At 47.4% G+C, this 13,371-nt stretch overlaps 1 protein-coding gene across 1 annotated transcript in view; it reads right to left on the bottom strand.

The window, feature by feature from the left end:
• The window catches only part of dock1 (dedicator of cytokinesis 1), a 201,741-nt gene that overhangs the window by 72,087 nt on the left and 116,283 nt on the right, over window positions 1–13,371 (bottom strand). The window lies entirely within an intron of this gene.

Here is a 13,371-nt window from a genome sequence, read left to right as displayed (position 1 = left end):
AAAGTGAGCCATCAAGGTTCTCATCCACCCCCCCCCCCTTCACAGACAAGCTTAAGGAAACACTTTCACAGTCCACTTCCTTAATCCCCGCGCTGGCTCCATTAATATGACAGGATTGCAACCATTCATTATTTAGCAAAAAAAAGGAAATAGATTTCACTGCCCTGAGTGGCTTCTCATAGGCTAGCAGAGCCCCGTTCAGGCCTGCGCCATGCTAAGCCTTGTCGGACATCTCAGAGGTGTACTCGGCACCTCCGTTCCTCCCGGCTGGAGGTCGTTGAGATGAAGCCTCATCTCCGGTGTTTTCCGAGCCTGGATGCTCACTCAGGTACTAGGCAGACTGGCACCGGTGGCAGGAGCTGTGGTCCACAACCTCACTGACTGGATTTGGGTTCACTGTCACTTAACAGCTATGGAAAAGGGGCGGGGCATGTCAAGTTGTCTAAACTTCAGTGGCTGGGGATCGTTAGATTTGTCAATTTGTGTTGGGGAGAAGGGCTGCCGGCCTGGGTGGGATCACTAGCAGCTGCAACAGATCGGCTACTGTCTGCAGAGACCCAGGACACCTGGACTGGTAATAACCGATATAAACACAGGTGGCTAATGTTCCTATGAAGCCTCAAGATACAGCTGAAATCTCATGACGAAGGTGGCAATAAAGAGTGAGTGCAGTGCTATTAACGCTTGATGCTCCATGACCCGTTTCCTCGCTGACTGACCAACTTGGACACGGTCCAACAGTTCTGGCCGGGATGGAGAGTCAGGGAGGGACAATTACAACTGCAATCAAGACAATATGAAGGGCAGTGGGAGGGAGGGAAGAGAGGCAAGCAAAAGGAAGAGACATTTGATTGATTGATGATTGAAATGACTGAGAGTGTCTCTGTATGACTGCAGGGCTGGCTTTCTTGCAGTTACATGTACAGAAGACAAAGTCCTCAGGTTAGCATTAGCTCCAAGATAATAACATCAATACAGTCAGTCACTCCAGGGATTCTCCCATCGCCCCTTGCTTCTCCACTCTATCAAAGAGCTTCCGCGCTTTGCTTACACAAGCACATTACTGACCCAGCTCTTTGAAGAACAGAAGTTGATATTGCAGCTCTATTCACAACCCCACTCAGTACAAACAAATACAACCTCTCAAATGGGAACACTATCCATTACATTAATGACAATGCTGCCAAGGTCGAATTTAAATGGCTCTTTCCCCAGATGATAATCCTGAGGTCGAATCTTAAGGGGTTGGCCCCTGGCGTCAGACGTGGGCTTCCTAGTCAACCAGGCGGCGCTGTAACGAGATGGCAGCCTGTCACGGCATGAGTGTTAGGGTCAGTCAAGCGGCAGACCAAAAGGGAGGGATGAAGGTGTAATAGCACAAAAAATGAGGGACGACTACTGGGAAGGGGAAGAAAAAAAGATGAGTCTAACAGGACTGTGTCTCTAATTCACACCCTCCACATGGGTGCTTGGCCAGGCGAGACAGCGGATATGGAGACAGATAAACGGGCAGGTTTGCTCGGGCGACTGAACCATCACACAGCTGGGGTTTGATCCAGGGTGCTCTTACAGACACAGATGGCTGTATCTTTTCAACCCAGCTTTAGGTTTACCAGAAGCCTAAACAAACATTTGATGGATTATTATTTGAGAGTTATTCCACTGTATTACATAGGTCTATTTCCACCTCACTCACAACACAGACACACACACACACAAAGTGGTATCGGGAGAATCCACCATCCTATTAAAGCATGCCTTTAGATGAGATGTAAGAGCAGGCTCTTGTCCTACAGGGTCAGGGCTAGCTCTGAGGCTGAGAGGACATCACTGGAACAAGCTGCTGGGAGATCAAAGGAGATTCAGGCTGGGAAGAGGACAGAGAGGGGTGCTTCCACCTATAATGAACCTCCTGCAGAGAGGAGGCTCACACACACACACTCTTATACTGGTCTAGATATATATATATTATACTGGATTATAGATTGGACATATGTGAAATGCTTAGAAATGCTGGCATTCTAAGCGACAGGCTATTGTAAAGATTTAATTCCACAGCTCCTGTCCCAAGGACGAGAAGTCCTGCTTGATCTATGTGTCGTCTCCGTGGTGATGAGGGCCACTGATGCTATTGGTTCTCACTGATGAGATAAGGAGATCTCCGCTGTACATGCACAAGTAAGCCTCTCTCTCTCCCTCTCTCCCTCTCTCTCTTTCACACACACACATCTCTCCCTCACACACATCTCTCTCTCACACACATCTCTCTCTCACACACCTCTCACTCTTTCACACCCACATACACAGACAGAAACCCACACACGCTCACACACCACAGCGGAGCTGCAGCAGCGAGCAGCGCAATGGAGATATTCTGCGTGCACATCAGCCGTCGCTCAGCGCCCGGGACTTTGCCGTGCATGTGAGTGTGTGAGCGTGAGAGAGAGAGCGAGCGCGAGAGAGGGGGGGGGAGTGTGTGTGTGTATGTGGGAGCGAGCGGGAGCCAATGCACTGAGCGAGCAGGGGAGAGCAGCGGAGAGGACGGGGAGCAGAGAGGGGAGCGAGCCGGAGTCTTGGTGGGGCTACGGGAGGAACCACTCGCCACTGGAACGGAGGCTGCCAATGTGTCACAACTCCTTCCAACTACTGTGCCTGCCTGCCCGCCTGCCCCCCCGCCCGGCTAACTTCAACCATGGCATAGCCCCGCTGCCCACCAGCCAGCCAGCCTCTAATCCTCAGAGGGACATGCAAGGGCAGTACCGGGGATCTAGACGCTCTCATCCTTTTCATCAGTGATTTACATCTGAGGTAAGTCGCCTGCTCTCTCCTCCCCCTCTCTGGTACTCCGCTGTGGACCCTCTTCTCCTCCTTTCTAGCCTTCTCCTCTTCTCCGATACTCTGCTCTGCTCGCTCTGCTCTGCTCGCTCTTCTCCTCCCTGGTCCCCTGCTCTGCTCCCTCTCCTCCTCCTCTCCTCTCTAATAGCCTCCTTTTTCTCCTCCTCCTCCCTTCTCCGGTACCCTGCTCTTCTCCTCCTCTCTGATAGCCTCCTCCTTCTCCTCCTCCCACTCTCCGGTAAACTACTCTCCTGCTCCCTGATCCCCTACTCTTCTCTCTCTCCTCCTCCTCCTCCTCCTTGGCCCCTGCTCTGCTTTACAGGGGAGTGGGTAAGAGTGGGCATGGGGAAACCCCTCAGATCTTTCACCAGCGTTGCGAGTGAAGGATGAGCCAGGGAACTGGGCTGTCACTGGGGATTCACCTGCATGCTCACCACACGCACATGCAGATGTGGAGCCGGGCTGGTAACCATGGCTACAAGTTGAGAAAGGGGAGCGTTTCTTTACTTGTTGTGGAATGTGTTGTCTTGGGCAACCCCAAAATGATGAAGCAGTAAGACGTAGGCTGGGAGTTAGAATTAGGGAAGCATGTGTTTTATCATGTGTAGATACACACCAAAAAAGTTTCTAGTCCACATACATTTTTTGCTTCTTGAACGAAATTGGGGTTCTCGTCACGACTGTGACAGACCGCATCTTTAAGGCGATGCGATGATGCTGCATTTCCTATTCGACTGAGAACGTGTGTGTTTGTGTGGGCGAGTCTTTCTTTTCATGTTGGTTACTACTCCCGGATACATGCAGGGATGGCCTGTTGGGGGAGAATGTTTCGAGGTGGCTGAAGGGTGAATGTGCAGCGCTAGTCATGCGTTGGCGGGAGGTGGTGGTGGTGGGGCGGGGAGTAGTAGGGTAGAAAGCGCCTGACGTGGAGGACCCTAACTGTGGAGTAATCTAGATGAATGGGTCTGGTGATCCAGCCCTGGGTTCACAGACCTCAAGGGCAGAGCATGACCATGGTATGGAAAGTGTGCATATAGAAATGTTCTCTCTTTAAGCATTACCCCCCCTCCCCTCCTTCAACCCCCTCCGTGCGGACCGTGGATGTTTGTGGGTGTGAGTACGTTGTGTATGAGTGTGTGTGTGTGTGTGTGTATGAAAAAGCCGTTAAACACATTCTCAGAGAGCAAGCGATGGGCCTTAAGACACCCCAGATCTGAATGTCCTTGGTTACTTTCCCCTCTCACTGTCTTTCCCCTTCAAGCCAGCTGATCGGATCTTGCAGACCGAATATGCCCCCCTTCACTCTACTCAGACACAGATAGAAGGTGAGGGCGAGAGGGAAGGAGGTAGAGGTGGGAGGAGGGATAGAGGGAGGTAAAGATGGAGAAGGGGGGAGGGGACGAGAGAGAAGGAGATCTCAGTGAGGAGTGTCTGCATGGCTGTCCAGAAGGAATACGGCCGGCTGCTTCAAAGCTAATCTTATTTTTAGGAATCAGTTGCACCAATCGGTAGCTTCTCAGGGTAACTTCTAAGGGGTCGAGAGAAGACCAGCGTGCATTCATCCCCATCACCCGGTTCTACTGTACAATAACACACACAATACATTACTATAGAGAGAGAGACAAAACAAGTTTGTGCAACAAACAATTTGAGGTCTCTGGGGATGGGTGGAAGGGGAACTGTGAATGATTGAGACGAAGTGCGCCCTGAGCTCCCTTTCATACAGCAACTCATTCATCCAGAAAACAGAACGCTCTCCTGTAAAGAGGTGTGTCTGGCAGGGGCCAGATGCTAGCTTTCATGTGGTAATGGGATTATTCATTAAGAGGCCCCGCTCCTCAGAGGGCACAACACAGGGGCGCACGTCAACCGGGGGCTGGGGGCAGGATTACAGGTGTGTGTGTAGGTGGGAGGGGGCAGGATTACAGGTGTGTGTACGCAGACTGCAGAGCCGCACAAATGATTATTGGTTGGATGGCGGAGTGAGGAGTTACTTGTTTGCATCTGCCGAATGAGCACACCATATTCTCCCTTGTCTGCTTGAGACATATTCAAAAGCCTCTTTGAGTCATACCAAAACGTTTTTTGTTGTTGCATATTCCCCAATATAGCTCGGTAGCTAGCTATAGATGGTAGATAAATTGCTACCTAGCTATATCGGGATATTGTTTTGTTTACAAAACCACAGTAACTTCTTCTGTGAGGTTTTCCTGCGCTACAAGCAAACACATTTTCCCAAATGTTCAGTTTTGCACGATTGCACCGCCTAGTGCACATTTCTTTCATGGCTATCTACACAAGGCCACACAACTATAAATGCTGAGCATGCCTCTGCACAACTGCACATGACATTAAAAACGCAGACCCAGTGGGTCATGAATATGAGGGTATATTACAGGTGTGTGGATGTATATTAGGGGTATATTACAGGTGTGGGGGTGTATAAGAGGGGTATATTACAGGCGTGGGGGTGGATACGAGGGGTATATTACAGATGTGGGGGTGGATACGAGGGGTATATTACAGGTGTGGGGGTGTATACGAGGGGTATATTACCGGTGTGGGGGTGGATACGAGGGGTATATTACAGGTGTGGGGGTGTATACGAGGGGTATATTACAGGCGTGGGGGTGGATGGGGGTATATTACAGGTGTGGGGGTGTATACGAGGGGTATATAACAGGTGTGGGGTTGTATACGAGGGGTATATTACAGATGTGGGGGTGGATACGAGGGGTATATTACAGGTGTGGGGGTGTATACGAGGGGTATATTACAGGCGTGGGGGTGGATACGAGGGGTATATTACCGGTGTGGGGGTGGATACGAGGGGTATATTACAGGTGTGGGGGTGTATACGAGGGGTATATTACAGGCGTGGGGGTGGATGGGGGTATATTACAGGTGTGGGGGTGGATACGAGGGGTATATTACAGGTGTGGGGGTGTATACGAGGGGTATATTACAGGTGTGGGGGTGGATACGAGGGGTATATTACAGGTGTGGGGGTGTATACAAGGGGTATATTACAGGCGTGGGGGTGGATGGGGGTATATTACAGGTGTGGGGGTGGATACGAGGGGGGCGGGGATGCTGTATTAAAGATGCGTCAGGCTCCTTAAATCACCTGGCTGGTGCTTGAATAGGGAGAGAAAGATATATGAAGGCATACATATACTGGATGGATGTGTTTTTACAGGGGAACATTAATGAACATGACTGTAAATGTGCCTTCTGTGCTAGCCAAATGGCCATTTTTCATCTGTAGACTCCTGACAGAATGTAAAAAAAAATATACACAAAAAAACAACACAATACATCTTACATTAACACATAATATTAGAGCTGTCAAACGATTAAAATATTTAATCGCGATTAATCGCATTAATGTCATAGTTAACTCGCGATTAATCTCAATTAATCGAACATTTGTATCTATTTTAAATGTCCTTTGATTTCTTTTTCATCCATTCTTTTTTCAAATTGTAATGCTCTTATCGACATGGAAAAGTGGTTCGGATTGCTTCGTGCAAAAGTTTTTTTTTTTTATTGAAAACAACATTGCAATCGCCTGGCTTTGACGAGCAGGCGGAGAATTCGCATCAGCTGTGTGCTTGGCTGTGTGCCATCAAAATTCTATTTTCAACTTTGTTCACAACGACAGAACACACTGATCACTTTGGTCTTGTCAATGGAACCATTTGGCAACCTTTTAAAAGTAAACTTTCCATTCAGAATCTTATTGGCATCCATTTTGGCGTCTGGCGCTGGCAATCAACTCAAAACATAACGTTAGCCTCCTACCAGAGAATGTCTAATATCCGTAAACGGGCTCTGCTACGACTGTTTAGCCGGCTCGCAAGCCCAAACAAGTGGGTGTGGCGTGCCTGTTGTTTTGTTTCCGGTCTAGCTAGATCCGGTGTGGTATTGTAGTTTTTCTAACGTCAGTGGTTGTTGCAACAGAATGTGAAAAAAAACTACAAAGTTTGCTAGGTCAAAAAGAGCGTTAATCGCGCGATAAAAAAATTTACGCCGTTAATTTGGGTTTGCGTTAACGCCGTTAATAACGCGTTAAACTGACAGCACTACATAATATATAATATTATTAGTGGTGGGCCGTTATCGGCGTTAACGTGCTGCGTTAACATGAGACTCTTCTCGGGCGATAAAAAAATATTGCCGTTAATCCATTCTCAAAGTTGGGTTGGGAGCTGGGTCTATACTACGCAAGCTATGATGACTTTCACCTTGATATTTTCGCGAAGATGTATACCTAGCCGAATTGCACTGTAGGGGGCGAGAACTAGTCTTCAAACCTGTGTGTATGCCTTGTAAATGAAATTACCACATCAAACGTGACGTGCTAACATGGATTCAGCTATGAAGCCGCCGGGTTTGCTTCAGGGAAAATGCATTTTTAAGACGCTTCCCAATGGAAACCTCAACAAGACTAAGGTTGTTTGCACCTTGTGCGATGCGGAATTTGTTTACTGTAGGAGTCCTTCCAGTCTCAAATACCACCTAAGCGCAAAGCATCCCTTAGCTAGTGCGGGAGATGCCGGGCTAAGCACTAATGTAGCGCAGGGGAAGAGTCGTCGTCAAACTACTATGTTTGAGTGCAACCGAGGCCAGCCCATCAGCACAGCTCTATCAGCCAAGCTAACTAATCTCCTCGCTCACCTGGCTTGAAAAACCCATTCTCAAATACTTAGTTTTAGTCATTATTTGGGTAGCACACATATTCTGAATGCCTTCTGCGGAATTCAAATGAGCCATTTTAATATAGATTAATCTAGATTAATTCCAAGATTACAGTGAAATTAATCTAGATTAAACAAATTAATCTATGCCCACCACTAAATAATATACAATATTAACACACATACAACTGAAAAATGATTGATCCCAAGCACAATAATTCAATGGATGGATGGATGGAGAAGTTGAGGACATGTCTGAAAAAGCTGTGTGGCTGTTCTCCAGCCTACACTACCCCAATTACCAACAACACTCAGCACAAAGTAGAGCCAGGTTCTCACACACGCACAATGCACAGCACTGCAAACCCCCTCTCCCTCCCTCCCTCCCTCCCTCCCTCCCTCCCTCCCTCCCTCCCTCCCTCCCTCCCTCCCTCCCTCCCTCCCCCTCTCCCTCTCCCTCTCCCTCTCCCTCTCCCTCTCCCTCTCTCTCTCTCTCTCTCTCTCTCTCTCTCTCTCACACACATACACACACACACACACACACAGCTGACTGGGACAGGTATTTAAGATGATTCACATTACGATCAGAATTTTGCAATGAAGTTAGAGGACAATTATTTCAAAAAGGCTTCTTTAGCAGAGAGACCCAGTGGACAATGCAGCAACTCGGAATAACAAAGACATCCACTTTCCAAACCATTCTCTTTCTCACACTGATCGCTCTCTATGATCTCTCTCACTCCCCCTTCTCCATCCTGCTCCTCGCTTGCCCTCATTCCATTCTGTCTTTATAGCTCTCTCTGTCTCTGCTCTGCCTCACTATCTCCGTCCCACCTCTCTCTTTCTCTCTCGTTTTATCTGCATCCTTCTCTTCTCTCCTCGGGCCCCTCGTCCTCTATCTCTCTCTCTCTCGCTCTCTCTCATCGGCCTTCACTCCACCCCCCCCCGTCTCTCTCTCTCTCTCCTGCTTGGTGTTTCACTAGCTCCAGATGAAGGAGAGCGGGAGCTCTCGCTGATTAGCCGTCAGCTTTGAAAGCCCACACAGCCTCTATTACACACGGAGGGGGAGGGAGAGAACTAAACAGAGAGAGGAGGACAGAGAAAGACATATACAACGAGGGATGGAGAGGGAAAATAGCGAGAGAGAAAGACAGACAGAGAGAGATGACGAGAAAGAGGACTAAGAATATAGACACGTGATTAAGTGAAAGTCGTGTGGGGTGGCATGAGAGAGCAATGCCGTGAGATAGAGATGTAATCCTGTGTTAAATGAAATTGTTCAGTAGTGACTCAAGGTTACAGCTACATTAAAATGTCGGACATTTCCCCCCAAAAAAGTGTTCCATAATACCATTATTGTTGCTGCTTGTACATTACAATAGTGTGATCATTGTATTCAACTTTTTTTCATTTTTAACAATTGCTCTGGTAATATTGTCAAGTTTTCATTGCCAAAAAAAGTTTTATTCAAGAGGGAAAGAGAGAGGGGGGAGAGAGTGAGGGACAGAGAAAGAGGGAGAAGGAGAGAAAAAGAGAAAGGTAGAGAAAAGGAGGAGAATGAGAGAGAGGCAGTGTGAGAGTGGGGTCAGGTGTGGACTAGCATTGTGGCTTTGTACCAGTCTGCTCTGCCCCTCTCAGACCTTGTCAAGGTCCTCCTCTTTAGCCCCCCCCACCCCATCCCCTGAACCAGGAGCCCTATAAACCATCCCCATATCTAGATCACATGATGCCGTCCCCCATCACTCAACGGCTGGGAGATGGGCTGGTTTAGGTATTGGGTGGGACTAGTGCTGTCAGTTAAACATGTTAATAACGCTGTTAATGCAAACCCATTTTAACGGGGTAAACATTTTTTGGCGCGAGATTAACGTTCTTTTTGGCCTAGCAAACTTTGTCGTTTTTTTCACATGCTGTTGCAACCATAGACATAATAAAGAGTAGACGCCGCATCGACCGCTACTGCCTACTGGCGCTGACGAGCCAGGGGGCCGCCATCTTGGAACGGGCAACCGTTTCACTCAGTGTAATCTGTTTGGCTGGGGCAATGAGCTGTCACGCATTTAATTAATCATACCAAACTGAATAACGAACTGATTTTCATGTGGTTTGCTTTGCTGCAAAGGTCGTACATGTAGCCATGATACAGGACATGGTTTTTCTTTTCACAAAACATACAACCAATATTATGGTAATGTTAAATCTTACTAGTGAAAAGTAATCCCCCGAGCTCTGTTTGCGATTGTCCGCCGATTGGAGTAGGAATATGCAGCACAGTGCTGGTATCTTGTTCATTCTGATGCTACGCAACTAGGAATTTGCCCTGTCCAAGATGGCGGCCGCATTTCTCGCGCCCAGCAGCCAATGCGGCGTTTACTCTTTATTATGTCTATAGTTGCAACAACTAGCGACATTAGAAAGAAAAAAAACTACAGGCACACACTTGTTTGGGCTTGCGAGCCGGCTAAAGAGTAGTAGGCCAACGTTACGTTTTGAGTGGATGGCGAGCGTGAGACGCCGAAATGGATGCCAATAAAATGAATGGAAAGTTTACTTTTAAAAAGTTGCCAAATGGTTCCATTGACAAGACCAAAGCATAGCCGCGGGAACATATTTTATCAGGGGGGTGCTTCTTGTTGCGGGGCGGCAGGGACGGACTGGGAGTAAAAATAGGCCCTGGACTTTGATCCAGACCGGCCCACCAGAACTGGCCCCCATATACACCACCACAGCTGCCCTGCTAATGCATATTCTGGGTTCGATGTGATGCAAGTTTGGGAGTTCTATCCTTAATACGAGCACGCGTAGCCACATTTTTGGGCCTTTATTTGAGCGCAAAATAGTTGAGCTTTATGTAAAATAAACATAGCCGTTTTTCAATTGGTAAAACCTTGTCTAGTGAAGGTGATTTGTCTCTTAATATTTTAGCCCCACCCTACGTTTCTTAGCCTGGTTTTCCATCGTTATTCTTCTCCCGGTGCTCCCAATGGCCACGGCCCAAGGTGGTGGAAGTCATATCATTTTAAATTCTCGTGCTGTCAGGGGGTGCTGCAGCACCCTCAGCACCCCTAGTTCCCGCGGCCATGGACCAAAGTGATCTGTGTGTTTTGTTGTTGTGAACTGAGCTATCATCGCAGCACGTCCAGTCTTAAATACCACTTGATGGCCAAGCACACAGCTGATAGGAACTCTTCGCCCCCTCGTCAAAGCCAGGCGATTGCAAAGTTGTTTTCAATAAAAATAAAAACATTTGCACTAAGCAAGCCGATCCACTTTTCCATGTTGATAAGGGCATTAAAATGAGAAAAAATTATGGGACAAAAAGAAATCAATGGACATTTAGAATAGATAAAAATATGTGATTAATTGCGAGTTAACTATGACATGAATGCGATTAATCGCGATTAAATATTTTTATTGTTTGACAGCACGAGGTGGGACACAAGCTTCTCTCTGCCTGGTCTCCTGTTTGAAAGCTTCTGCTGGTGGCCCCAGATGAATCAAAACAACTATCCACTAACGCATCCTCACACACACACACGCAGGCACGCACGCACGTCCTCACACACACACACACACACACACACCCCTGGCTCCCTCAAGGGAAAACCGTCATTTTAGGATTCACATGCTGACATGAAAAACATTCTAAAAATACCACCTTCTTTCCAGCTGTTTGCTCCTGGTGGTTCTGAGGGGCAGGGACCGCACTGCTGAACTGAGTCAGAGATACTGACTCAGGGTACAGAGAAACACTGATCTAGTCTGATACACTGCTGGGGTGAAGGAGAGCTTGCACTTTAGGCTACATTCAACATCCTCCATAGCAAACTGATTCAACAATAATACCATTCTTATCAAACATAGAAAATAGGCCTTTCCACTTGCCTGTGCCTGTGTAAATACCGCTCGTTAGCAGCTGAGTGAGCTGCTACAGGCTGGTTGCGCCACAATTACTAGAAACACAATCCTTTAAAATCCTTACATTTCTAAGGCTTGCCATCTTAAAGCATTAGCGAGCCATTAGCCGACAAAGGATTTGCTGCACTTGCTGTACTGTCACAGTAATGCTCAACTATTCTAGCCCACAGGACTGGGAGAATCAATCACAACGATGTCCCCCCCATTAGGACACAGCGCACGCACATTTAACCCTGCGCAAAGTACACAACACTCTACCAAACCAGCCAGCTTTCTTAAGCAGCGAGTCGAACCTCTTAAATTACCTTTAAATCCTGCATATTTATGAGTAAGGGCTGAAAGGACGAAGTTGAAGTTTATTTATTTTAAATTGCAAGCAGTGTGTACATTACTAGTCAGGATGAGTCATACATTCACAACAACCATACTTTGTTTTCAAAGGCAAAAACTTTCTCCCTGCAAAATGCAGAGGAGTAGGAAAAGGACAGTTAGAGGAAAGTTTAAAACTTCTTTGAAGGTGGCAATCTGTATGGGAGGCCATTTTCTCAGCAGATGATTTCACTGACTTGGTGATCCATCTCTTAATGAATTTTCCCTTCCACTGAGCACACAGGATAACAGAGAAGTAGTCAGGCTTGAACTACTTGGCAACATCCACACAGAGGAAAAACTCGGCTGAGGGTTTAGGAGTTTCACATTTTAGTTCCAAAATCACAATTCTCTGAGTGATATATAGGCAACTGTCGCTCACAAGATTGCATAGCTGTGTCCTTCTATGATACAAAACTATTAACACACTTAACATAAACTGCGTCTGTCACTGTTGTCCATGAGCACTTGGGGCTAATTTAGCTTGGGAGCTCTCCTGGCATTGGAGCTGGTGTGTCAGACCCCTTGCCCCACTCCACAAGTCCTGGACCCCCGGTGAGGGGCTCTCATGTGGGCCACTTACCTGGGCGGGGACAAGCATCAACATGGATGGGGGAGTGGAGGGCTATAATAAATACACCCTCCAAATGAAGTGCTCTCCAATCAGCCACAAAGAGCTGGGCACTTTCTAGACAAAAAATACTTGTGATAAATACTAGTATGTAGTACGAAAAGTTGATGGATCAAGTACAGTTCTGTATAATGCTGTTCGAAACTCTAAAGGGTACTTCTCTTCTGAAGAAGACTTAAAAGGAACACCTTTATTGTTAGAAATGGTTATACTATATGCTTTTGGCATGTACAGTAGCCATGAGCGCAAGTGTGTCGGGTGATCCAGGCATAACGGGTTTTGACAACAAGGTCAGACCTAACAGAGATTTCATCATGTCCAGATGAGTTACCATGAGCTCCTACCAGCTCCTATTGGGTGACAACTGTGGGTCAGTTCACTTCAATTCTTCCCAGGAAATCAGTGCATGGAGTGAGAGACTGTTGTCATGGTGGCCTGGCCTGGCCTGGCCTGGCCCAGCCGTATGGTGACTCATGCTGTTTCCGTAAGTGGCTGGAAGGGGGGCAGGGCTGCGTCTGAGGGAATCTACAGTGACCTGCTGTGTGCCATCTGAAAACAGGTTGTCTACAGTAGAATTGTAGAGTGTGTGGAGGCAGAGTGGCCTCATGTCTGACAGAGCTGTGGGGATAAAAGGTTTGCAGGCCTCAGAGAAATCACTCCTTGAGATACTTGAGTGACAACTGGGATTATCAGATCAAATTGGTGTTCAATTTGCTGTCTGACTCCCTCTGAATCTCCCTGAGCTGAACCCTCATCATCAGCGCTTCTTTCGATTTTGGAGTTGAGTGAGTGATTTTGAACTGAGTACTTACAGTCAACACTGACCTCATTCCTGAACGGAAAGGAGGACAACAGTTTAATTTCTCTCTCCAAATCTCATCCGGTGAGCAAACAGAAGAGAAGGCCAAGCCAACAGCG

Source organism: Hypomesus transpacificus, chromosome 13 (assembly GCF_021917145.1).
Source record: "Hypomesus transpacificus isolate Combined female chromosome 13, fHypTra1, whole genome shotgun sequence".
NCBI classification, from domain to species: domain Eukaryota; kingdom Metazoa; phylum Chordata; class Actinopteri; order Osmeriformes; family Osmeridae; genus Hypomesus; species Hypomesus transpacificus.
This window is presented reverse-complemented; position numbering and strand designations above follow the sequence as displayed.